This window comes from Oryza sativa, chromosome 4 (genome assembly GCF_034140825.1).
Source record: "Oryza sativa Japonica Group chromosome 4, ASM3414082v1".
Taxonomy (NCBI): Eukaryota; Viridiplantae; Streptophyta; class Magnoliopsida; order Poales; family Poaceae; genus Oryza; species Oryza sativa.
The window spans coordinates 15019296-15026180 of NC_089038.1; the positions used below are offsets into that span (position 1 = coordinate 15019296).

General features: G+C 45.8%; 1 pseudogene; it reads left to right on the top strand.

Annotated features, from left to right (window-relative positions):
• Positions 1–2411: 2411 nt before the first annotated feature.
• On the top strand, positions 2412–5230 carry LOC4335475 (7-deoxyloganetin glucosyltransferase-like; annotated as a pseudogene).
• Positions 5231–6885: the final 1655 nt, after the last annotated feature.

Sequence of the window (6885 nt, forward strand, 5' to 3'; positions counted from 1 at the left end):
GTATGAAAAGTAATACCGTAATATTCTAACCTTATGATTTTGTAAATCCATTGTAATACAAAACCGACAGTAGGATTTTAAAATTTTAACCAAATCTTATAATAAATGCTAAATATATGTGGTCATTGTATTATTGTAGAAAGATAGTTATGGGAAAATATGTGCGTACTTATAGGGGTGAGTGTCCATGCATATATGTGAGTGTTGCATTTATACTAGTATGACTTTTTTTATATAAAAAAAGATAGTTATGTATTATTAGAAAAATAGGATTCACATGATAAATATTCCAAGTCGACATTAACGTCAGCAACTAGCGGACGGCATGGTAATTTGACAACTAGAAAGGGTAAGTGAATAGCCTCCACAAACAAATCTGATGGATGAAATCAGAGAAGGAATAGTCACACAAATTAGGAGTAGATTCCAGCTCTCAAAGACAAAGACTGAATTTGTGGGTGTATGCAATAGTCACACAAATTAGGAGTAGATTCCGCCACCGTCGCCTCCTCGTCTGGTCGTCCCGCGTCATGCGCCACCGCCGCCTCCTCGTCCGGTTGTCCCGCGACGCCGCCCACCGTCGTTTACAGTGAGAGAGAGAGAGAGGAGAGAGAGGAAGAGTGAGAGAGAGAAGTGAGAGAGAGAGTATGAGAGAAAGAAGAGATAGTAGGGTATGATAGGTGGGTCCCAAATTTTTTTTATAAATAGAATGCTGACTGGACTGCCATGTGTATGCTACGTAGACCAAAACCACCGCGAATTAGGTCGAGGGGGTAATTCATCCGGTATTTATAGTTGGGGGTGAAGAATGTCCGGTTTTGTGGTTCGGGGGGAGTAATTCGGACGACCACGATAGTTCGGAGGGGGGTAATTCGTACTTTTTCCTTTAAATTGTATACTAACTTGACCAAATGAACCAATGTGTAATATTCATATTGTATTGCATACACGTGCTAGTTATTAACTATTTTTTAATTCTAGATTTTAGTTATTTGTAAATTATATTCTCCTCGTCCAATATTCTTTATTTCTTTCTGTTATTTATAAACTTTATTCCTATATGTAGTCTAAACTCTTCTTTCAATATTTTTTAATTTTATATTCTGAATTTCAGTTATTTCTAAATTGTACTACTATGTGACTCTAGATTTCTATTACAATATTCATTATTTTAATTCTGAATTTCTATTATTTTAAATTGTATTTCTGTATGTACTCTAGACTCATCTTTCAATATTCCTTTTTTTTTAATTTCGAATTTAGTTATTGCTAATTGTATTCCTCCTATATGGGCTCTAGACTCTTTTTCTAATACTCCTTATTTTTTAATTTCGAATTTAGTTATTTCTAAATTGTATTTCTATATGGTCTCAACTCTACTTTTAATTTTATTATTTTTTATTCCGAATTTCAATTAGCTCTAAATTCCTATATGCTCTCCAGACTTTTCATTCAATATTTCTTATTTTGATATTTTTTTTGTTTCTAAATTGTATTTCTATATGCTCTTTAAACTTTTCTTACAATATTTATTATTCTTTTAATTCCAAATTTCAGCATTAAATTATATTTCTATATGAACTCTAACCTCTATTTCTATTTTTTTTATTTTTTAATTCCTAATTTTAGTTATTCCTAAAATGTATATCGGTATGGACTCTAGTTTCCTATTCATATATTCCTTATTTTTTAAAATTTTCGATTTTTAGCTCATTTTAATTGCAATTTTTTAAGAACTCTTTTTTTCTTTTTTTTTCTCATTAATATGAGAATTTATAGGTCGTGAGGGGGCACATGAAGGCTCTTTTTATTATTACTTTAATAAGTTAATTAAGTCAATAGATTATGTAATAAGTGGATGTAGTTTCGTAAGTAAATGCCGGATTTAATTCCATTATGTTAAAGAGAAATACTGAATACAGCGAAGGTATATATCAAGTACTCCCTTCGTCCCAGAATTTTAAGAAGTTTAAGGGTTGAACACGGTTATTAAGAAAGTAGGTAGGAGTGAGTGGTGGAGGGTTGTGATTAGATGAGTAGTGAAGGCAGGTGAAAAAAGTGAATGATAGAGGGTTCTGATTGGTTAGTAAGAGAATGTTGGTGGTGAAGTTGTTATATTTTGGGATAAATCCTAATAGCTAAAAGTTGTTATATTTTGGAACAGAGGGAGTATGAGCCAACAATTAATCAAGTAGTACACTCACATGAGTCCTTGCCTCCTGGGCACATATTCATCATATCCCCATCACAAACCAAATAACTCAAAAAGGCCCCATAAATTAGCCCCAAAATCCCAACAAACTATCCGCCGTACATAAACAAAGCAAAATCTCCATCACGCAATAATTCACTTAACCAAATCACCAGCGAAGCCGCTGTATATATATAGCACCTGCAACGAGCCAGGATCGATCAACCACACACACACTGACACTGTGACACAACACAACACGGCGGCGCAACAAAGCTAGCTTCAACGCCCGGTCCCGGCGATGGGGTCCTTCCCGGCGGCGGAGGAGACGACGGCGACGGCGGCGGCGCGGCCGCACGCCGTGATGGTCCCGTACCCGGCGCAGGGCCACGTCACGCCGATGCTGAAGCTGGCCGTGCTGCTCCACGCGCGCGGGTTCCACGTCACCTTCGTCAACAACGAGTTCAACCACCGCCGCCTCCTCCGCGCCCGCGGCGCCGGCGCGCTCGACGGCGCACCCGGGTTCAGGTTCGCCGCCATCGACGACGGGCTCCCGCCGTCCGACGCCGACGCCACCCAGGACGTCCCGGCGCTGTGCCACTCCGTCCGGACCACCTGCCTGCCCAGGTTCAAGGCGCTCCTCGCCAAGCTCGACGAGGAGGCCGACGCCGATGCCGGCGCCGGCGCCGGCGACGCGCGGCGCGTCACCTGCGTCGTCGCCGACAGCACCATGGCCTTCGCCATCCTCGCCGCGCGCGAGCTCGGCCTCCGCTGCGCCACGCTCTGGACCGCCAGCGCGTGCGGTTTCATGGCTACTACCACTACAAACACCTCCTCGACCGCGGCCTCTTCCCCCTCAAAAGTACACATCATCCTAATTCTCTCCCTAAATAGCAAAATTATATTATTCTCTAACTAAAATAGGATAAAATTATTCATACATAAATATTATTTCTAGCTCATACAGGTTTTTATTTGTGTGTAATAAATTTATATTAAAAATAATATAAGCGATTGACCAAGGTTCAAATCATGTCGCCCATAAATATTACGCACATGAAGATGGGTTTTTAACAAAATCTAAGTAAAATCAGATACTATATATTGTTGATTTCTGTCTCTTTAAAAATATATTAGGGGACACATTCGATAGGGTGTGAATGTGATATTACGTGTGTATAGGTGTGTAGGGTTCAAAATTCTGAAACAGAATTTCCAGAATTTTGAAAATTTTGGTCATTTCGAACCTCTCAGTATGATATTATTTTGGCTGAAATTTTTTCATTTTTTTTAATTTGGCAGTATTTTGTTCAAATTTGACTAAAATTTGTTCAAAATTTTGGAAACTTCGGACCGAATATCGGCACCATCCGATAGAAACGTACAGACCGAAAGATTAAACCCTGGTGGGGTGTGTGCGTTTCCTGTGTAATAAAAAAAATAGCAAATTTGTACATGTTTTTACAGGCGAGGCTGACCTCAGCAATGGGCACTTGGACACGAAGATGGATTGGATCCCGGGCATGCCAGCCGACCTGCGCCTGCGCGACCTCCCGAGCGTCGTGCGGAGCACTGACCGTGACGACATCATGTTCAACTTCTTCATCGACGTGACGGCGACCATGCCGCTGGCGTCGGCGGTGATCCTCAACACCTTCGACGAGCTCGACGCGCCGCTGATGGCCGCCATGTCCGCGCTGCTCCCGCCGATCTACACCGTCGGCCCGCTCCACCTGACGGCGCGGAACAATCTGCCGGCGGACAGCCCCGTCGCCGGCGTCGGGTCCAACCTGTGGAAGGAGCAGGGCGAGGCGCTCCGGTGGCTGGACGGCCGGCCGCCGCGCTCCGTCGTGTACGGGAGCATCACGGTGATGTCGGCCGAGCACCTGCTGGAGTTCGCGTGGGGGCTCGCCGGCAGCGGCTACGCGTTCCTGTGGAACGTGCGCCCCGACCTCGTGAAGGGGGACGCCGCCGCGCTGCCGCCGGAGTTCGCGGCGGCGACGGGGGAGAGGAGCATGCTGACGACGTGGTGCCCGCAGGCGGAGGTGCTGGAGCACGAGGCGGTGGGGGTGTTCCTCACCCACTCCGGGTGGAACTCGACGCTGGAGAGCATCGTCGGCGACGTGCCGATGGTGTGCTGGCCGTTCTTCGCCGAGCAGCAGACCAACTGCCGGTACAAGCGCACGGAGTGGGGGATCGGGGCGGAGATCCCCGACGACGTGCGGCGCGGCGAGGTGGAGGCGCTGATACGGGAGGCCATGGATGGGGAGAAGGGGAGGGAGATGCGGCGGCGCGTGGCCGAGCTCAGGGAGAGCGCCGTCGCGTCGGGGCAGCAGGGCGGCCGGTCTATGCAGAACCTCGACAGGCTGATCGACGAGGTGCTCCTGGCTTGAGAGTCATAGAATACAAAGGACTGCTACGGTGCTCTGAGCTAGACTCTACCATAAATGCTATTTTTTCCGTTTGTCAAACTGCTTTAAGTTTAGCTAAATTAGATAAATATAGTAATATTTACATTATCAAATTAGTTTTATTAAATTAATAATTAAATATTTTTTTATAATAAATTTATTTTGGGTCAAAATATTAATATTTTTTTCTATAAATTTGGTCATGGTCAAATTTAAAGTAGCTTGACTTTGACGAAAATTAAAAATATTTTATATCCTGAAACGGATGGAGTACAACTTGTTTTAAAACTATGTTTTAGTCTGAAATCATCTTTGTATGATGCACGTGCACAATGACAAACATCATTATATACCATGTTTTGTTATTATTGTGCTGCTGGTACACTTGCCTCCATGAGTTCAATAAGCTCTTGATATGTAGCGTATTATTGTGTTAAAACGATTATCGTGTACCTACGGTTGTATCTCTATAAGAAAATATTGCATATTTGCCGAAAGTCTTCTGGCTAAAAGATGCATATAGGTTTGTACGGCAACCTCTCATATTTTTGTATGTCCAGATCGACAGAAAAAATATTTTTTTTCTCCAATGTAATTGGACCAAAAATAATCTGAAAGATTATTTTTTGTGGATATGCGTGCGACGGTGCGAACAAGAAAGCTTCAATCGCTGTCGAGTGTCGACTCGATGCTTTTACAAGTCGATCTGTACGTATAGTGTTAGTAGTATTAATGGTTAATATTGTGAAAACAAAATTGGTTAGTCATATCACAATAATGCATCCGACTTGTCTGTCACGTTAAATTATACTCCCTCTAATTTTTAATAGATGACGCCGTTAATTTTTAAACACATGTTTAATCATTCGTCTTTGTTGTAGGCATGCCATGAAGCCCTTCGGCCGGACCTGCCGAAACCATAGTACCAGTAAGGATTCAAGCCAAAGACGTCAAGACCATTCAGGCGAAGCCCTATGGCGAAAGCCATAAGCGAAGATGGCGAAGGCTGGAAAGCTGCGTCGGTACTCCGAAAGTAAAGGCATCTCGGGCGAAGGCATCTCGGGCGAACTACAAAGACTTCGCTATGACGAGTTCGGCATCAAGGAAGCCCAACAGGCCTCCCCCAGCCTTTAAGGCCCGTTTGCCATAGACCAGGCCCAGCCTATTAGCCCATTAAAGGCCCATATGTGCAAATGACACTGCATACCCATGTAAATGTCCCTTTCATAAGGGCAACCATGTAAAATCCCCTGTAACCCTAAACCCTAGAAGGTGCAAGCTTGTGCTAAGGCTATAAATAAACCTCTAGGGCCATGTAATGGGGGGATCCCCAAAAAATTTTACGAATCAATATAATTGCTTTTACATTCCAACGACTGTTGAGAGAACCACACCTTTCGATGTGGCATAGTTGTCCATTCGACAACAGCTGGCGCCGTCCGAGGGGAACCCAGACCGAAAGGGCGAAATGGGACCCCTTTCGCCACACCCACACCCTTCGCCACAGTACTTGCGAGGTACGGCGACAAGGGCTGGGGGCGAAAGTGAGTTAAGTCCAAGCTGGGGGGCTACGAAGCCGTCCAAGTCTCTGGACAACTTTCGCCACACGCCACGCCCTTCGCCATAGTACCAATAAGGCACGGCGTCAAGGGCTACGGGCGAACAGGTTTTGCCAACCCACGCCCTTCGCCATAGTGCCAATATGGCACGGCGTCAAGGGCTGCGGGCGAAGAGGTTTCGGCACACGCCACCCTTCGCCATAGTACCAATGAGGTACGGTGTCAAGGGTTGCGGGTGAACAGGTTTCGCCCACCCACGCCCTTCGCCATAGTACCAATGTGGTACGGCGTCAAGGGTTGCGGGCGAAGAGATTTCGTCCACCCACGCCCTTCGCCATAGTGCCAATAAGGCACGGCGTCAAGGGCTGCGGGCGAACAGGTTTCGCCAACCCACACCCTTCGCCACAGTACCCGCGCGATACGGCGACAAGGGCTGGGGGCGAAAGTGAGTTAAGTCCAAGCTGGGGGGCTACGAAGCCGCCCAAGCCTCTGGACACCTTTCGCCACACGCCACGCCCATCGCCATAGTACCAATAAGGCACGGCGTCAAGTGCTGCGGGCGAACAGGTTTCGCCAACCCACGCCCTTCGCCATAGTGCCAATATGGCACGGCGTCAAGGGCTGTGGGCGAAGAGGTTTTGCCACACGCCATACCCTTCGCCATAGTACCAATGAGGTACGGCGTCAAGGGTTACGGGGAACAGGTTTCGCCCACCCACGCCCT